Source organism: Lethenteron reissneri, chromosome 57, assembly GCF_015708825.2.
Source record: "Lethenteron reissneri isolate LAM-NWPU_2019-01 chromosome 57, ASM1570882v1, whole genome shotgun sequence".
NCBI classification, from domain to species: domain Eukaryota; kingdom Metazoa; phylum Chordata; class Hyperoartia; order Petromyzontiformes; family Petromyzontidae; genus Lethenteron; species Lethenteron reissneri.
The window spans coordinates 4,965,853-4,985,628 of record NC_083835.1 but is presented as its reverse complement, the minus strand read 5'-3'; the positions used below and the strand labels follow the sequence as shown (position 1 = coordinate 4,985,628).

At 48.0% G+C, this 19,776-nt stretch overlaps 1 protein-coding gene across 6 annotated transcripts in view; it reads right to left on the bottom strand.

Annotated features, from left to right (window-relative positions):
• LOC133357261 (disks large homolog 2-like) overlaps positions 1–19,776 on the bottom strand; it is a 466,648-nt gene that overhangs the window by 363,784 nt on the left and 83,088 nt on the right. The gene's annotated exons all lie outside the window — the stretch shown is intronic.

Sequence of the window (19,776 nt, the reverse complement as noted above, 5' to 3'; positions counted from 1 at the left end):
GTGTCTGATTGTGCCCGATAGCGTTTCTGACAAAGTGTCTGACAGTGTCTGATAGAGTGTTTCAGAAGTGTATGATGTAGCGTCTGCTAGCATGTGTGACAGTGCCCGGTATAGTGTCTGCTTGCGTATGTGACAGTCTGATTGCATCTGACAGAGTGTGTCTGATAGAAAGCGTCTGATGTAGCGTCTGCGAGAGTGTGTAACAGTGTCTGATAGCGTCTGATAGAGTGTGTCAGATAGAGAGTGTCTCATAGAGAACGTCTGATGTAGCGTCTGCTCGCGTTCGCTGCTTCGTGCAATCAAGAGGCCGATCGTTAGTTTAAAAAAAAAACACGGATTCCCCCATCACAGCACGTGTCAGAGATGATAACCGCAACAGCAGCAACAACAACAACAACAGCAACCAACTGAAAACAAACGACAAAGCGAGATTCCGTGAGAATTTGCTTCGCAATTTAAACAAAACACGGAAAACGCGTCTGAAGGGGAAGATTTCACGACCTCACCTCGCAATTCGTGAATTTTCATCAGCGCGGGTGGGGGGGCCCTCCCCCCCCCCTCCACCCCCCCTCCCCCCCCTCCCCCCATCCATCACGAACGGGGAGCGACACAATTCTCAATTTGCCACGCACCGCACAAATGTCAGGGGCAGTGGCAGCTCCAAAGGCAACGACAAAGATCCCTTCCCGCCCGTGTAGCCTTTAACGGACTGTTGGGGCAAGTGCTGTGAGCGGGTAGCAGCAGCAGCAGCAGCTATGAAGGCGGCCACGGCACAGCAACCACGCGCGGCCGCCTTTGTCTCCCTAATGCTGATGGGTTGTTTTTTGTCTACACCGCACCAGGTGCTGTGCTCATTTGAGGCTGAATTGACCTCCTAGCCCAGTGGGTCTTAACCTTCACTGCAGCCTTTAGACCCCTTTGGTTTTCTATCGTTACAAAAATGTACAATGTTAATAAACGTATTCTTGGTTCTTTCGGTAAAGCCACGTAGAAGGGAAATAATGAAATAATATAAATATAAAAAATTAAAATTCTCACGACGTTTCGACTGCAACACAAGCAATCGTCATCAGGTGTGAAATTTTCTTGCTATGGATATTTGGAGTTTGCGTGTCTCTCTCTCTCTCATCATCATCACGGTGGCTAGGAGATGTTAACTACCTCGCCTGGTATAGAGGAGGTCGTGGGTTCAATCCCGACTCTGACGCCTGCTGCTGTAGATTTGGAGTTTACGTGTCTCTCTCTCATCATCATCACGGTGGCTATGATATGTTAACTACCTCGCCTGGTGTACAGAAGATCGTGGGTTCGATCCCAACCCTGACGCCTGCTGTATATTTGGAGTTTGCGTGTCTCTCTCTCATCATCATCATCACGGTGGCTAGGAGATGTTAACTACCTCGCATGGTATACAGGAGGTCGTGGGTTCAATCCCGACCCTGACGCCTGCTGCTGTATACAGTATTTGGAGTTTGCATGTCTCTCTCTCTCTCTCATCATCATCACGGTGCCTGGGAGATGTTAACTACCTCGCCTGGTATACAGGAGGTCGTGGGTTCAATCCAGACCCTGACGCCTGCTGCTGTATATTTGGAGTTTGCGTGTCTCTCTCTCTCATCATCATCACGGTGGCTAGGAGATGTTAACTACCTCGCATGGTATACCGGAGGTCGTGGGTTCAATCCCGACCCTGACGCCTGCTGCTGTATGTTTGGAGTTTGCATGTCTCTCTCTCTCTCATCATCACGGTGGCTAGGAGATGTTAACTACCTCGCCTGGTGTACAGAAGGTCGTGGGTTCGATCCCAACCCTGACGCCTGCTGTATATTTGGAGTTTGCGTGTCTCTCTCTCTCATCAGCATCATCATCACGGTGGCTATGATATGTTAACTACCTCGCGAGGTATACAAGAGGTCGTGGGTTAAACCCCGACCCTGACGCCTGCTGCTGTATATTTGGAGTTTTCATGTTCTGTCATTCTCTCTCTGTCTCTCTGTGGTCGAGTGGATTTTTCTCCGGGTCCTCCGGGTTTTTTCCCACAACATTTAGAAATTTGCGTTTAGAGTATTTTGCCGCTGCTATAGATCTCCACGTGATAAGGCATTTTAATTGGGAGATCATTTGTGGCCAGGTCGCTTTTGAAAAAAAAAATCTATATAGCTCAGTGGGCCTTACCTGGTAAAATAAAAATAGAAAAAGAAAATAAATCTGCGGATTTAATTTTCGATTTAAAGCTTTCGTGACTGCAGGGATTCATCTTCTTGGTTCTTTCGGTAAAGTCATCACGTAGAAGGGAAATAATAAGATATTAAAAATGAAACATAATAAAATACAATTTTCACGACGTTTCGGCCACAACGCAAGCAGCCGTCCTCGGGTGAAGAACAGGTCTGTCGGAAAGACAGCGTCTGAATGACAGCGTCTCATTCAGACGCTGTCTTTCCGACAGCCCTGTTTCATTCAGACGCTGTCTTTCCGACAGACCTGTTTTTCACCTGACGACGGTTGCCTTCGATGAGCACGGCTGGCTACCAGGGGCGGTTTCTTCATTAGGGCGATTGGGCGACGCACCACCAATGTCATTCAACCACAGAGTCACGCTAGCCGTCACTGTGCCTCTGGATATAGTCCAATCAGCGTCATGTCACGTTCTGTGGAGTACCGCCTCTTTTTGGGCGATTTCACTCCGGCTGAGAATCGCCCCGAGTGGCCCCATAGACTTACATTCAAAGATGTTTTTTTTCGAACGGCGGGCGCTCCAATGCATTCTCTATGGCTTCCGGGAGGGCTTGCACTAACGTGCTTACGTCATCATACGTGCTAACGTCATCATACGTAAGCACGTTTCATCCAACAATATAATTTATCGCCACCTAGTGGAATCTTTAATAAAATAAACTTGAGTGGTTTCTTTTAATAGTGAGTATAGCAACAAACAAGATGTATTGTAAGAGTCACTTCATTTTTCATTAATATTAAAGAAGTGAAGTTGCCTTTACATGCTTAAGCTGTTAATTTATCCATTGCACGGGTGGACCTTATCCTTATCAATCATCCAGACATTTGCCCCCCCTGAGAGATTTTGGAGGAGCCGCCACTGCTGGCTACGTACGGCGCGAGAGAAGTTCGGCGCACGTGCGATGCTCGTTTGAGAGCGCGAATAAATCACTTCGGCACGACCCGTTGACCTTATCTGGGAAAAATGCCAGCTGAAAAGAGATAGATTTTGGCGAGCACGAGTCTCGAAACCTGAGCAAATGAACTAGACACCTCCATCAGTGACCACTGCGACCCGGTTGGGGGAGAACCTCTACTCGACCAATCGTGTGCCTGAAACGTTTTCTCTTTTATATAGGTAGATATACATATATATAAAAGGGAAATGTGTGAATGTGTCTGTTCGAAATGTTTAGCATACTTCCCGACATGCAACAAACTTGAAATTTGGCACGTGGGTAGCTTCCAGACTGTACACAATGCAGAAAGTATAAAAAATAGACTTCTGTATTTTTTTTTTTGGGGGGGGGGGCGCAATAATGGATATATATTGCACGGCAAGTGAGCGGTGACGTCACACCTGTGATGTCACCCGCATGCGGCAGCGTCACGCAGTGTGAGTTTTAACACGTAGCAGGCTTTCGCGACCAATATTATTAAATAATCAACGTTTTTGGGTTTAGATCGCGTTATTTATAAATGTGTCGTAACCCTCCACCACCCGACACGGCCAATCAGTAAAAAAGTGTCACGTTGACAAAAGACAAAATAGTTCACTGCTTTAGCCCACCGGTGTGTTGAAGCGTGAAACCACAACATTTACTATTTGAGTTGTACGACGTTTCGCTGGTAATTGCATCCAGCATCATCGGGCTAAAGCAGTGAACTAATTGTCTTTTTTCAACGTGACACTTTTTTACTGATTGGCCGTGTCGGGTGGTGGAGGGTTACGACACATTTATAAATAACGCGATCTAAACCCAAAAACGTTGATTATGAGCCACGCAGTGTGTCTGCTGACGTCACGCATCCCCCCCCCCCACCCACCCTCTGCGTAATGCGGTGTATTCAAGACAAGAATCCAAGTCTCGGGCGAAGCCGGATAGCAAAGCTAGTGTACAATATATTATTGTTTATATATATACGAGATTTATAATAATATGCGACATTGCGAGCATTTGCTTTCACCACACTCGCCACTTCTTATCAGTGTCATCATCTTCATCATTACAAACTAATAATAATCATCAGCGTCGTTGTGATGATGATGATGATGCATTTAGTTTTGCCACAATCAGTGCCGGATTATCCTCGTAGCAACAGTAGCTAAACATGTACATTGAGGGAAATAAGTATAACCAGTAAAAACAAAGTTTTTCACTATAAATCCTTTATATGCGTGGCGGCTAGAGTCCTCTCGTCCTCTGGCTTGAGATGGCTGCCACCTATGGGTCAGATGATTGTCTGCCAGTATTAAGCAATTGGTAATTAAATATTTAATTTGTTTTCCCTAAACAGTGTAAAATTTTGGAAAAAAATTTTCACGAACATTAAATGTCTCGCACAACGAGTCTGTGTGCAAAATGTCAGCTCGATTGGATCACGGGAAGTGGGTTAAAAAACGACCGAAAGATTTGCACGGTCGTAAGCAAGCAAGCAAGCACGCAAGCACGCAATCAAGCAAGCAAGCGAACTTAATATAAAGGATTTAAAAAGTATTTGATCCCCTGCTGATTTTGTACGTTTGCCCACTGACAAAGAAATGATCAGTCTCTAATTTTAATGGTAGGTTTATTTGAACAGTGAGAGACAGAATAACAACAACAAAAATCCAGAAAAACGCTTGTCAAAAATGTTATAAATTGATTTCCATTTTAATGAGGGAAATAAGTATTTGACCCCCTCTTAATGAAATGTACTGTACTAGTAATGGAGGAACTCCACGACTCCAGGAAGTGGCCCCGAAGCTTGCCATAACGTAAGGGGCCGTGGTGATTTTCAGCCAACGTCAGTTGAGCGTGGACAATTAGACCCAAGTCGAAACATAACAAAAAAAATGTTAAAAAATTATATATTGTTTTTATGATAGAATATAGTATTGTCATCAGTATGACATACGTATACCAAGTTTGCAGTCAATACCACATTGGGAAGTGGGTTAAAATTGAGTTACAAGATTTGATGATACAACAACAGAGTGAGTTAATAGAAAGCGTGTAAAAAATAATGTTTAAAAATATTATATTTTTTATTTTTAATGATAGAATATAGTATTGTCATCAGTGTGACATAAGTATACCAAGTTTTCAGTCGATACCACATTGGGAAGTGGGTTAAAATCGAGTTACAATAATTGTTGAGGATACGACAAGAGGCAGAGTGAGTTAAATAAAAACGTGTAAAATAATAACAATAAACCGTGATGGGTTGACGCCTATGTATTCTGAAACACCGCCTCGATACTGTGAATGAATGAATTAACATCGCACATGCCATGAGGTTTTAAAAGCAGTTTTTGGGGGTTTAAAAAAAAACTGAAGGGGCCGTCCATAAATGACGTCACGGACCTGGGGGGGGGGGTGTCAGATATTTGTGACGATGTGTGACGATGGGGGATGGAGTGGGGTTTGAAAAATGTGACGTCACGTAAAAATGCGCAAATTTAACTAAATATAGACAACACGTTCTGCTTAATTAAATAGACTTTTTAATAAATGTTTTCTCCTACAACGTCAGAGTGCAGCGCCACATTAAATAACGCACTACAATGACAATAGTTTAAAGCGATTTGAAGCATGTTAAAAAAATTGGGGGGGGGGGGGGGCAGAGCTTTGTGACGTCATATTTGAGGGTCAAAAATCGCCAAAAATCGCGTGACGTCATTTATGGACGGCCCCAAAGGTTAATCTCACACGTTTAATTCGCCCTGCAGTCGCAACGCCGTCGTTGTGTGCACGTGAAACTAGACAGGAAGGCACACTCGTATCTTTTGCAGACGCTGTCTTCACCGACAGACCTGTTCTCCACCTGAGGACGGCTGCTTGCGTTGTGGCCGAAACGTCGTGAGAATTATTTTATTATGTTTTTATTTTTATTATTGTATTATTTCCCTTCTACGTGACTTTACCGAAAGAACCAAGAAGACGAATCCCTGCAGTCACGAAAGCTTTAAATCGATATTTTATTACGTTTTATTTTTATTATTTTATTACTTCCCTTCTACGTGACTTTACCGAAAGAACCAAGAAGATGAATCCCTGCAGTCACGAAAGCTTTAAATCGAAATTTAACTCGTATCTTTGTTAAAATCCGATGCAGGATGAGTGCGTTGGGCAGGTCGTGGTGTGGGGTTCGTGTTTGCATTTGCCGGCGGCTAGGAGATGTTAACTCCCTCGCCTGGTATGCAGGTAGTCGTGGGTTCGATCCCTGGACCCTGGCGCCTGCTGCTGTATATTTGGAGTTTGCGTGTGTGTGTCTCTCTCTCCCCGTGGTACCCCTCCACATTTAGAATCAACGTCACGCGTTTAGAGTATTTTAGCTACTGCTCTAAATTTCCACACGATGATGATGATAAGTGATAGGGGCAGTGATAGGGGTAGTGATAGGGGTAGTGATCGGGGCAGTGATAGGGGTAGTAATAGGGGCAGTCATATGGGTAGAGATAGGGGCAGTGATAGGGGCAGTGATAGGGGTAGGGGTAGTGATAGGGGTAGTGATGGGGTAGTGATAGGGGTAGTGATAGGGGCAATGATAGGGGTAGTGATAGGGGTAGTGATAGGGGTAGTGATAGGGGCAGTGATAGGGGCAATGATAGGGGTAGTGATAGGGGCAATGATAGGGGTAGTGATAGGGGTAGTGATAGGGGTAGTGATAGGGGTAGTGATAGGGGTAATGATAGGGGCAATGATAGGGGGAGTGGTAGGGGTAGTGATAGTGATAGGGGCAGAGATAGGGGTAGTGATAGTGGTAGTGATAGGGGTAGTGATAGTGGTAGTGATAGGGGTAGTGGTAGGGGTAGTGATAGGGGTAGTGATAGGGGTAGTAATATGGGCAGTGATAGGGGCAGAGATAGGGGGAGTGATAGGGGCAGTGATAGGGGCAGTGATAGGGGTAGTGATAGGGGTAGTGATAGGGGCAGTAATAGGGGCAGAGATAGGGGTAGTGATAGGGGTAGTGATAGGGGCAATGATAGGGGCAGTGATAGAGGTAGTGATAGGGGTAGTGATAGGGGTAGTGATAGGGGTAGTGATAGGGGTAGTGATAGTGGTAGTGATAGGGGTAGTGGTAGGGGTAGTGATAGGGGTAGTGATAGGGGTAGTGATAGTGGTAGTGATAGGGGTAGTGATAGGGGTAGTAATATGGGCAGTGATAGGGGCAGAGATAGGGGTAGTGATAGGGGCAGTGATAGGGGCAGTGATAGAGGTAGTGATAGGGGTAGTGATAGGGGTAGTGATAGGGGTAGTGATAGGGGTAGTGATAGTGGTAGTGATAGGGGTAGTGGTAGGGGTAGTGATAGGGGTAGTGATAGGGGTAGTAATATAGGCAGTGATAGGGGCAGAGATAGGGGGAGTGATAGGGGCAGTGATAGGGGCAGTGATAGGGGCAGGGCCGTCCATGGGGGGGGGGGGGGGGGGGCCTGCCCCTATGCCTTCAAACTAAACCGGAAGTGTTACATCAGACACTGTGACGTCGTTGTCCAGGTGAACCCCCACCCCCCAAAGTTCGGGGCCCGGGGCGGTCGCCCTGATCCGCCATGCACGCTAGCGACGGCTCTGCGTGGAGTACACGGCTGTGGCATCGTACCGACATAAAGACAAAGATCCCCCGTGTAGCCTTCACCAGACTATCGGGGCAAGTGCTGTGTAGCGAGTACCTGTGAAGGCCGACACGGCACACGAGGGGGTGGGTTGCCAACACCACGCCCGGCCGCCTTTGTCTCCCCTTTGGCGATGTTTTACGCACCACACCAGGTACTCATTTGAGGCCGAGTCGACCTAGGAAAGGCCCAGGGACCGGTTCATATAATCGTCACCGGGTGTTGGTGGCCGCGTTGCGTGAATTGAACTCGGGCCGCCGGGTTCGTAGCGCAGCAACGCGCGCTAACCGCTACACCACCGACACACGCACACACAAATGTACCTTTTAAAATCCTTTATATTAAGTTCGCTTGCTTGCTTGCTTAGGACGGTGCAAATCTTTCGGTCGTTTTTTAACGAACTTCCCGTGATCCAATCGAGCTGACATTTTGCACACAGACTCGTTGTGCGTGACAATGCATTTTCGTGAAAAAAAATTCCAAAATTTTACACTGTTTAGGGAATTTTTTTAAAATATTTAATTACCAATTGCTTAATGCTGGCAGACAATCTGACCCATAGGTGGCAGCCATCTCAAGCCAGAGGACGAGAGGACTCTAACCGATGCCACGCATATAAAGGATTTATAGTGAAAAACTTTGTTTTTACGGGTTATATTTTTTAAAGTCCTCGGTGTACGAGGCACGAAATAAACCACGTGGTTGTTTTTTTCTCAAGTAATGCAAACCCCCCCGTTTACATTTGCGTCTGTGAGTGACGGAGCTCTTAATTTCACTGAAATTGGTCATTTGTCTCCTCGCCTTTCGCTTCGAACCCCAGGTTTGCCGACTTCATTTGCCACTGCACACGCACGTGAATGATGAACACAGTGTTCACGCGTGCGCGTGTTGTGTGTGTGTGTGTGCGTGCGCGTGTTGTGTGTGTGTGCGTGTGTGTGTGCGTGTGTGTGTGTGTGTGCGTGTGTGTGTGTGCGTGTGTGCGTGTTGCGTGTGTGTGTGTGCGTATTGCGTGTGTGTGTGCTGGTGTGTCTGTGTGCGTGTTGCGTGTGTGTGTGTGCGTGTTGCGTGTGTGTGCGTGTTGCGTGTGTGTGTGTGCACGCGCGCGTGTTGTGTGTGTGTGCGGCTTCGTTCGATAGGGGAGCGGGTGGCACAGCGTTTAGCGATACGCTGCGCTACGAACCCCGGCCACCCGAGTTCCATTCCCGCTCACAGCCACCAACACCGGTGACTACTACTAAACCAGCAATGGGCCTCGCCTAGGTCGACTCAGCCTCAAATGAGTACCGGGTGAGGTGCGTTAACATCGCCACTCGGGAGACGAAGGCGGCCGGGCGTGGTACTGGCCACCGACCCCGTCGTGTGCCTTGTCACCCTTCACGTGTGCTCACCAACAGCACTTGCCCCAAAAGTATGGCATGGCCGTACGGGGGACCTTTGTTTTTGTCTTATAGTTACATTGAATTCACCATTTTCCCGTTCCGATGATGTACACGTACGTACGTCATCGGTTTTTATTTCCAATTCCATTTTTTGATGACGTTACACACGCATATTACACGCGTGTTGCACGTGTGTAACGTCATCGAAACTAAACCAGCAGAAAAAAACTGCAATAAAACAACTTCATGGGTACACCGAGGCTCCATCAAGGTCACGTGGGAGTGGCATGCGGCATTTTTGCCGACGGATATCGTAGAGTGGCGGCGGTCGCGTCGTTAGGGTTATCTGCGGTGCGAGTAACCACGTCTTTAAAGAAATTAACCCGTAAAAACAAAGTTTTTCACTATAAATCCTTTATATGCGTGGCATCGGTTTTATTTTATTATTCATTTCTGTTTTTCTTGAGTAAGAGTTTCATTTTTATCACATTGGTATTTTAAATTAAATATGAAAAAAAAATTTCCCTAAAAAGTGGAAAATTTTGGAAAAAAAATTTTTCACGAAAATAAATTGTCACGCACAACGAGTCTGTGTGCAAAATGTCAGCTCGATTGGATCACGGGAAGTGGGTTAAAAAACGACCGAAAGATTTGCACGGTCGTAAGCGCGCAAGCAAGCAAGCAAGTGAACTTAATATAAAGGATTAAAAAAAACAACGGCACTCCCTTCACTACCTCTCCTCCAGTGGCCATCGATTCTTAAGAGCAGTCATGAGGGCATTTAGGCACCCCCTCCATTTATCTTGTTCTCCTACAGGGGGTTATAAGAGCTTAGCAAGACACCAGGGGCTTGTAGAGTTTATTGAAACGTGCGGGTTTAGACGGGGCTTCATTGCGCCGTGTATTCCGTAAAATTGTGGTTCGTGCCAGTGTCCAACCCAGTTTCGCATCCTCTGCGGTGTCTGCCTCAAGCGTTTTGTACGTGAAATAATTTTTGGGGGGAGGGAGGGGAAATAAAAAAAACCCCTCTTGAAATAAAATTAACGCCGAACCGTTTGCAAACTTGGAGCAGTCTATTTTTTTAAATCCTTTATATTAAGTTCACTTGCTTGCTTGCTTGCTTACGACCGTGCAAATTTTTCGGTCGTTTTTTAACCCACTTCCCGTGATCCAATCGAGCTGACATTTTGCACACAGACTCGTTGTGCGTGACAATTTATTTTCGTGAAAAAAATTTTCCTACATTTTCCGCTTTTTAGGAAGAAAAAAAATCATATTTAAATTAAAATACCAATGTGATAAAAATGAAACTCTTACTCAAGAAAAACAGAAATGAATAATAAAATAAAACCGATGCCACACATATAAAGGATTTATAGTGAAAAACTTGGTTTTTAAGGGTTAATTTTTTTTACTCTTTCTCCCAGCTGTGTAATTTTCTTTTTTACAGGAATTTTTTTGTTTTGTTTCGCCACGTATATTCGATTTGGCTAGAAGCGAATGGCCCGGGAACTTTACACCCTGACGCAGCTCCGGCCCCCATAAAACCACTGGCAAGTGCATTCAGTGTTTCAAGACCGCTCCGCATCGGCCTTATTTTAACTTTATTACCGTAACGCATTAGCTGCATATATGTCCCTTGACAATATATATATAAATATAACGCGTTATATTCTGGCTTACCGCATGCCCTTGCAGTTGCCAAAATAAAATTTAAAAAAACCCGCACGCAATTTCAACAAAACGAACGCGCGGGCCCTGTGCTCACCTTTGCAAGCAACCGTTGTGGAAATTCCACATTCCTTTGACAGGTGCCAGTGTGTCTGCAGGGTTGACCACTCAGCACGTGACGCTGTTTAACCATCCTCAGCCATGGTCAATCCACTGCTGGGTCAGCGCCTGCCCAACCAAGCGACTGCAAACCCATGCACGACTGCGCGACGTAATTAGTACCACATGGCACGTGCACGCACCGGCTGATTTCAACGCTCAGTAGCCTCTGCGGAGGCCTCTTCCGTTCCTTGGCTTGCCACTTCCATAACGTTTCGTTACCCATTAGCAACGCAACGATACACCAGCCCGACAATCCAAGGAATTTACGCTAATTCGCCATGACCCAAGGTTTCGATTCGAGATTTTGCGCGATTTGTTTTTCATTTGCCCCGTCTCGTATTTCCTGGTTCCCGAACGGATCGATTGCTGTGAAAGGAACATTTAGCAGCATGGTGCAGGAGCATTCGTTGACACCGAGGTGACGGAAATTCACCTCGGACGCACAATTGCGATGGATTCGTCGCGAGCGAGAGAGCCGACTGGGTTTTTCGTTCTCATTCTCCACGCGCGCGCTCAAATATAATCAAGGCGTGTGCCGTACCGCTTCTGGGACACCGCGTTCCAGAACAAGCGACGCGAGACGCAATTCTTACCGTAGTTGGAATTTATCTAGCGTCCTTTCCAGGGCGCTCTACAACGCGGACCCGAAGGCGGTATACAAAGGGGCGAAAGGGCAGCAACGGGTGGGGTGGAGCGGCTGTCGGTGATGGAAGGGACGGAGGGACAGGGGCCTGAGAAATGATCCAATGCGATGTCGCAGGGGTAGGGCAAGGAGGAATAAGGTGGAATGCAAACGAGACCCCCCCTCCCCCCCACCACCCCCGCATTGAAAAGTCAGCTATGCGGCCCAGGCGAGGTAGCAGAGGTCGCAATCGGGTACCCGATACCCGTACCCTACCCGATACCCGGCTACCCGTACCTGGCCAGGTAGGGGTACGGGTAGCCATTTGCGACCCTGGTGCGGCCGGGTATGGTTACGGGTAGGCCGTGAGTCACTGGTGAGTAACCGTTGGTCACTCATTTCCCAACGTCTTGTCTCTTCTCACAATTCAAGTTCCTAGAATCAACCCACCCGCGCCTGCAACATGGGTTCATCCCAGAGGTCGCAATAGGGTACTCATACCCGTACCCTACCCGATACCCGGCCGGGTACGGGTAGCCGGGTATCGGGTAGGGTACGGGTACCCGTTTGCGACCCTGGTGCGGCCGGGTACGGGTATGGGTAAGGAATCAAAACCCGTCTGCTAGGTAGGCTGTCTTCTTCTTCGTAATAGAGGTTTTTTTGGGGGGGGGGGGGTAAGATGGCATGTATATATAAATGTGTCGTGAAACCCGCCGCCACCTACCTACGCGACGCAGCCATTTAGTCAAGGGTTTGTCGCGTACACAAAACGTGCCGATTCGTTACGAGTTCAGCAACACCGGTTGTGCGTTGGCGAGTAAATCCACAAAATTTACAATTGGAAGTGTCGGGCAGTGGCGGGTTGAACTACACATTTATATTTACGCGATCTAACCCCCGCCCAAAAAAAAAAACACTCTCGGATAATATTGGCCACGAAAGCCTTCGCGTTAAACCGTCTTCTTCTATCGTGTGACTGATGCAGGACGCGGTGCAACAAACACGATTTCACGTTCAGTTGGTCAAGCCCAGATAACCGCATCAGAAGTCCAGCGGAGTCTATCGCTGCGATGTCTACTTCGCGTTTGCGGATCGGACATTGAGTCGTCATACATTTGTAGAGGAGTAACATGGGGACGTGACGTCAGGTGTGCCGTTCAGTGCGATGACGTCACGTCTCCTAGGGTACTTAAGGGAGACCCCGTGACGTAAGCGGGGTCACTGTGGGAACGGGTAGAGTAAGCAGGGTGAAGAGGGAACCAGTGGGTAGAGAGAGGGATCGAGTAGTGAGTCTGGGGAGAAGCCGGTGGTAGCCGTAGAGGTGCTTCTCTCTCCGCTCGGTGGAGTCGTCAGAGTCCACGATCCGACACGAGAGAGAGAGACCGGAGCTAGCCGGCAGGGACCAGGACTCAGAGTAGGACCCCTAGCCCTTGGGAGTTGTGTACCCTGCTGTGTGTTATTGTAACAGCTTTAATAAACCCTGGCGAAAGCCCTGAACTTACCTCCGTCTACGAGTGAGTCCGTCAGAACTTCTCTACACGTTCTAGATTTGAAGCTTTCGTGACTGCAAGGATTCATATTCTTAGGTTTTTTTTGGGTAAAGTCACGTAGGTAAAAAATTAAAATTAATAAAATAAAATAAAAATCACGACGTTTCGGAGGCAACACAAGCTTCCGTCTTCAGGCGGAACCGTCACAGCCACGACAGCTGTATCAAGTAAATGAGAGATTACAAGAGCTACCACTCCGTATATATAATGGTTGAAGAGGGGAAGGGCCAAGTACGACACACTTTTTATTAATATGGTAAGGTGAGGCTACACGTTGTCACTGTCTCTGTTCTGGGTTGACCACAGTCGTACACTACTCAGTAGCTTTTAATTTCCCACTTGTGCATCATCGGCATCTGCTGCTGCCACGGTTTGTGTGGTGGATGATGCGGCTTAGGGTGGACCATGAGCAGCGTCGTGGGAGATCAAACCCCAGAGGGATCTTCCACGTTGGGTCTTTCACAACAAGGTGATGTTTCTGGGCTGTTCCTTCCAGTTAGAGTTCACTTGGCTCGGCAAGGCTCCTTCTGAATGCTATGCTCGGCCCAATATGCCAGGCTCTGTAACCGGGGCGGCCTACTCTAAAGCTGTCACGGGAACAACCGCATTTTGTTTGCCAGCGGGCATACGCTACACACGTACACACAGCTCCAAACTTCTTGGAACACCACGCTCGCCATGTGCTCATTTCAGGCTGAGTGGACCCGCGGGGGAAGACACCTTCACATGCCGTGTGGCTATTTTGATCCGTGTAAGCCATTAACGGGCTCTCAGTTGGTAATCACTTCTCGCCAAGTTGACCTCGGGGGTGACGCTCATCAGCATTCTCACGTTCACAGGCAGAGATTGTACCCGGCCTCATTTCAATTCCCCGCGATTTTAAATATTTAAGCCGCTCTATCTGACCTTGAGCACCCAAAGTCAAAATTGCATCGCCACACTTAAAAAAAAAACATGCGTGGACCAGTATTGCTCTTTGACGCTGGTTGTGAATATCCACGTTTCTACGGCAGGGACAAGTCCACCCATGAGAAAATCACTGCCCACCGATTTTACTGGTAGGAACCACCTGGTTATACCAGCCCACAGGGGATTATTGTGTCCGTCCGTCCGTCGTGCATGCAAAAATGGGAGGGGTGGGGCTGGGTGGAGAGGGGAGGGTGGGGAAGGGCTGGGTGCGGGGTGGGAGGGGTGGGGCTGGGTGGGGAGGGGCTGGGTGGGGAAGGTGGGGAGGGGCTGGGTGGGGAGGGTGGGGCTGGGTGGGGGGTGGGGGGTGGGGGGGGGAGGAGAGGGTGGGGAGGGGCTGGTCACCCCGTGGGGCTGGGTGGGGAGGGGCTGGGTGGGGAGGGTGGGGCTGGGTGGGGGGGTGGGACGGGTGGGGCTGGGTGAAGAGGGGCTGGGTGGGGAGGGGAGGGTGGGAGGGAGGGGCTGGGTGGGGAGGGTGGGGAGGGGCTGGGTGGGGAGGGTGGGGCTGGGTGTGGGGTGGGAGGGGTGGGGCTGGGTGGGGAGGAGCTGGTCACCCCGTGGTGCCCTTACAAAACTCAACGTTTAACCTACTCACGCCGGCTTGTGCCCGCCCTCACAGTCGGCCATATTTGCGGAATACACCACGCCGCCGTTGACCCTGGCCATTGACCGAGCAACCCAACGTTCCTACCAGCTCCCTCCGCAGGAATGTGTTGTCAGCTCCGGACATCTTGGACTGTCTCCTTGAATAAGTCTAATAACAAATAACAAAACAAACCAAAACGTTTCCAAGAATGTTTGCACACCGCCTGTAATGCAGTAAGGGGTGGAGCGGTGGATGTCACGGTGGCTAGGAGATGTTAACTACCTCGCCTGGTATACAGGAGGTCATGGGTTCGATCTTGACCCTGACTCCTATAAATCTGGAGTTTGTATGTCTTTCTCTCTCTCGGTGGTCGCGTGGATTTTTCTCCGGGTCATCCCGGTTTTTCCCTCCACATTTAAAATCAAATGTCCACGTGATAAGCCACTTGGTTGAGCTGTTATTTCTGACAGCCAGGTCACTTTTGAAACATATAACTCGTTGGGCCTTACCTGGTGTAAAAAAAAAATGTGTTTTAGTTTCACAGCATTTTCCACATTGCACTCTGAATACGGCATCTTCCGTTCAATTGCCGGCCCATGGAAAGCATGAGTTGTTTTTCTTGCGCATGGCGTGTATATTCAGGGGCTCAATGCCAGTGTCGAGGTCTGGTGGTCACGAGAGGGCTCGACGGGAGTTAGAGTTCGTGTAGGTTTGAACGTACGTATGTTTAACTTCTTTCGCACCGTGCATCGCCAAACGCGCCTATCGGAGGTTGCTTGGGAAGGACAACAAACTGAACAGTTCTAAATAAAATTCGTTTTCAATCTAGATTGAAAAGCGCCTAACCGCAACTATGCAAGTTAAACATTTATGTGTTTGAATATTAAAAATATCATTATGAAGAGAGCGTTCCAGACGGCCGCAGAAGCGCGTCTGAAAGCGTCGCGCGATGCGGTGACCACCGCCTCTGTTCGATGTCTAGCTGAAAATCGCTGCTGCTGCTGCTGCAAGGATGACCGGAGTTCACGTGACAGGTTTTTGGCGATTACTGCATCGAAGGAGCACAGACTACAGTCACAATTGATATCTGAACAGGGCTCTGGGCCAAGTACTTCAGAATCAGAATGTTTACTTAGACTGGAGGAATCCGATGATCTATGAAGCTATTTTTCGCGAGTGTTTCAGCACGGGGGCACCGGGGGTCGAGAGTTATCACAACGGTAAACGATACAACAGGGATGATAGGAGTGCAAATATAGAGAAAATACAAGTCATATTCTTTGGGTCTTTCGGTAAAGTCACGTAGATAGGTTGAAAGAAAATAACAAAAAATACGAAAAAAATACTACTTGTAGTTTTTTGGTGAAAGAAAGAAACAAAAAATGACAAAAAAAACAAATTTTTTTTTATAAAATAATAAAAATAAAACATAAAATACAATTCTCACGACGTTTCGGCCACAACGCAAGCAGCCGTCCTTTTTTTGTTATTTTATTTTATTTCAACCTATCTACGTGACTTTACCGAAAGACCCAAACAATATGAATTCCTGCAGTCACGAAAGCTTCAAGTCAAGAAAAATTACAAGTCACTGAAATATAAAGTAACGAATAAATTCTATCAGTCTCCCGATTTCATCAAGTTCGGAGTCAGGCAGCGAACACAACAACGACGCCAAGACACGACGGCGCGCGATTAAACATTGAAGCGTTGGTCACTGACCAAGCCGTCAAGTTTCTACGGCAGCGCGATTGGTCAGAAAGTGCGAGGGTGCTGTAGGAGCTGGTCACAACGTTAAATACAACAAACAACAACAACACGATAGCACCGCACTGATGAACGTGGCTAAGTATGATCATATATCCCCAAGGCCGACACGGCGTGGAGAGGCCTTGATCCAGCTAGTGGATTTTAAAAAAGGCATTTCAAATATAGCAGTGGGTCAAGTGATGGTGGTTAAAGTTCAGCCAAATTTAGTGCGAAACCCTGGTTAAGTGTGATGGGGTGTTTTTTATTTTTACTTACGGCCACTGGAGCCTTAAGATCCGACTGGACATTAGTCTTTTCGATTTAAAGCTTTCGTGACTGCAGGGATTCATCTTCTTGGTTCTTTCGGTAAAGTCACGTAGAATGGAAATAAAAAAACAATTAAAAAATATTACATAATAAAATAATTCTCACCACGTTTCGGCCACAACGCAAGTAGCCGTCCTCAGGTGGAGAACAGGTCTGTCGAGGAGACAGAGTCTGAATGGGGCTTGTCATTCAGACTCTGTCTCCTCGACAGACTTGTTCTCCACCTGAGGACGGCTACTTGCGTTGTGGCCGAAACGTCGTGAGAATTATTTAATTAGATTTTATTTTTATTATTTTATTATTTCCATTCTACGTGACTTTACCGAAAGAACCAAGAAGATGGACATTAGTCATAAAGAGCTTTATAGCTCACCGAATTCCTCCGGAATAAATATTCTGATTCTTCATGAGCTTAGACCATTAACTCACTGCACCTGAGAACACGATTTGATGGCGGGCGACCACGACCTGAAGTCGGAACTCGGGAATTGGCAAGCTTTACTGCCTGGCTCATCGTTGCAACATCTTGAGCAGTGCCGGATTATTCTAGCAGCAAAAGTAGTTTCAGTTTCATTTATTTGGTATAGCCCTGTGAGCCATTCGGCTCTAGAATCAGCTACATCAGCTTCATATGTAGCTACGTGTGTAGTAGCTACTTGTGTAGTAGCTACATCTGTAGTAGCTACACGTGTAGTAGCTGCACGTGTAGTAGCTACATGTATAGTAGCTACACGTGTAGTAGCTACATGTGTAGTAGCTACACGTGCAGCAGCTGCACGTGTAGTAGCTACATGTGTAGTAGCTACATGTGTAGTAGCTACTACACACATGTAGCTACACACGTGTAGTAGCTACATGTGTAGTAGCTAAATGTGTAGTAGCTACTACATATGTAGTAGTGTAGCTCCATGTGTAGTAGCTACGGGCCCCACACTTTCAAGGGCACCCGCGCTAAACGCTTTCAGTGTTATCAATTCCGGTTCAGTGATTCTGCACTTGCTCTATAACTATAGTACTATACCGCCTTCAACTTTTACGAACGACTGGGTGTTTAAGGTTAGCGACTTGTCGTATTATCTGGCTGTATAGCAAGTGAAAAAATACAATGACTTTACTATGCAAGTAAAAAATGTGTTTTAATATTTACGTGTTTTTTGAATTTATTTTAGAGCCCCTTTATAACGTTATGCTACAGGCCCTGCACTTAGCTTCATCCGGCACTGAAGCGAACCTGTCACCAAAATCATCCCGGATCTCATCAGCGCCCTCCGATTTTTGTCGGATCTCGAAAGCCGAGTTTGGTTGAGCCTAGATATTGCTTAGATATACTGGTTGGAACCTCCTGGTTACACCAGCCCACAGGAGATTATTGTGTCCGTCCGTCGTGCAGGGAGGGGCTGGGTGGGGAGGGTTGGGCTGGGTGGGGAGGGGAGGGTGGGGAGGGGCTGGGTGGGGAGGGTGGGGCTGGGTGGGGAGGGGCTGGGTGGGGAGGGGAGGGTGGGGAGGGGCTGGGTGGGGAGGGTAGGGCTGGGTGGGGGGTGAGAGGGGTGGGACTGGGTGGGTAGGGGCTGGTCACCCCGTGGTGCCCTTATAAAACTCAACGTGTAACCTACTCACGCCGGCTTGTGCCCGCCCTCACAGTCGGGCATATTTGCGGAATACACCACGCCGCCGTTGACCTTGGCCATTGACCGAGCAACCCGACGTTCCTGCCAGCTCCCTCCGCAGGAATGTGTTAACCTTGTACTTTGCGCTCCTATCGTGTGTTTTGTTTGCGTTGTGTTGTTTGCTTGTTCTGACGTTCTTACCCCGTGCCCCGTCTGGACAAAGAGCTTCACAGCTCATCGGATTCCTCCTGCTGTATAAATACTGATTCTGATTGATTCAAATAAATATAATTCAATCGTTTTCCCCGGCGCCCTGGCATAGGCGCTCGCTAACAGCACTTGCCCCAACAGTATGTCAAGGCTACACGGTGGAACTTTGTCTTTGATTGGGTGGAGGGGAGCGGTGGCGCAGCGGTTAGCGGCCGCTGCTGCGCCACGAACCTCCCTGGCGGCAACCGACGAGTTCGATTCCCGCTCACGGCGGCCAACATTGGCTACGATTATCTGGCCTGCCCTTAGGTCCACTCAGCCTCAAACGAGTACCTCGTCTGGTGTGTAGTAAACATCGCCACTGGGGAGACAAAGGCGGCCGGGCGTGGTGCTGGCCACCCATCCTCTCGTGTGCCGTACCGGCCTTCATAGGTGCTCGCTAACAGCACTTTCCCCAACAGTATTGAAGGCTATACGGGGGATCTTCGTCTTTGTTTGGCACAGCAGAGGGGGGGGGGGAGTGGTGGTGCAGCGGGTTAGCGCTACGCTGCGCTCCGAACCCGGCGACCCGAGTTCGATTCCCGCTCACGGCCAACACCGGTGACGATTATCTGAACCGGTCCTGAGCCTCCCCTAGGTCGACTCAGCCTCAAATGAGTACCTGGGTGCGGTGTGTAGGAAACATCGCCGCTGGGGGAGACAAAGGCGGCCGGGCGTGGTGCTGGCCACCCACCCCTTCGTGCGCCGTGCCTGCCTTCATAGGTGCTCGCTAACAGCACTTGCCCCAGAAGTCTGTTAAGGCTACACGGGGGATCTTTGCCTTTGTTTTGCCCAGCGTGTCTTGGAGCTGTCGTCATCATTTGTTACTGACGATCCAGCGAACACGGAACGGTCTATCAATCGATAATATTATTATTCCAATGTTGTTGTTTGCTGTTTCATGGTCGCGCATATTACTCTCCAGCCAAGAAGCGTGCAATCTTGATTTGAAGCTTTCGTGACTGCAGGTTCTTTCGGTAAAGTCACGTAGGTAAAAATAAAATAGAATGAAACAAATGACGACGTTTGGATCGCAACGCACAGGCGGAAAAAATAATAATCCAACAGTTCCACTGAGAATGCCCGCTTGTGTTG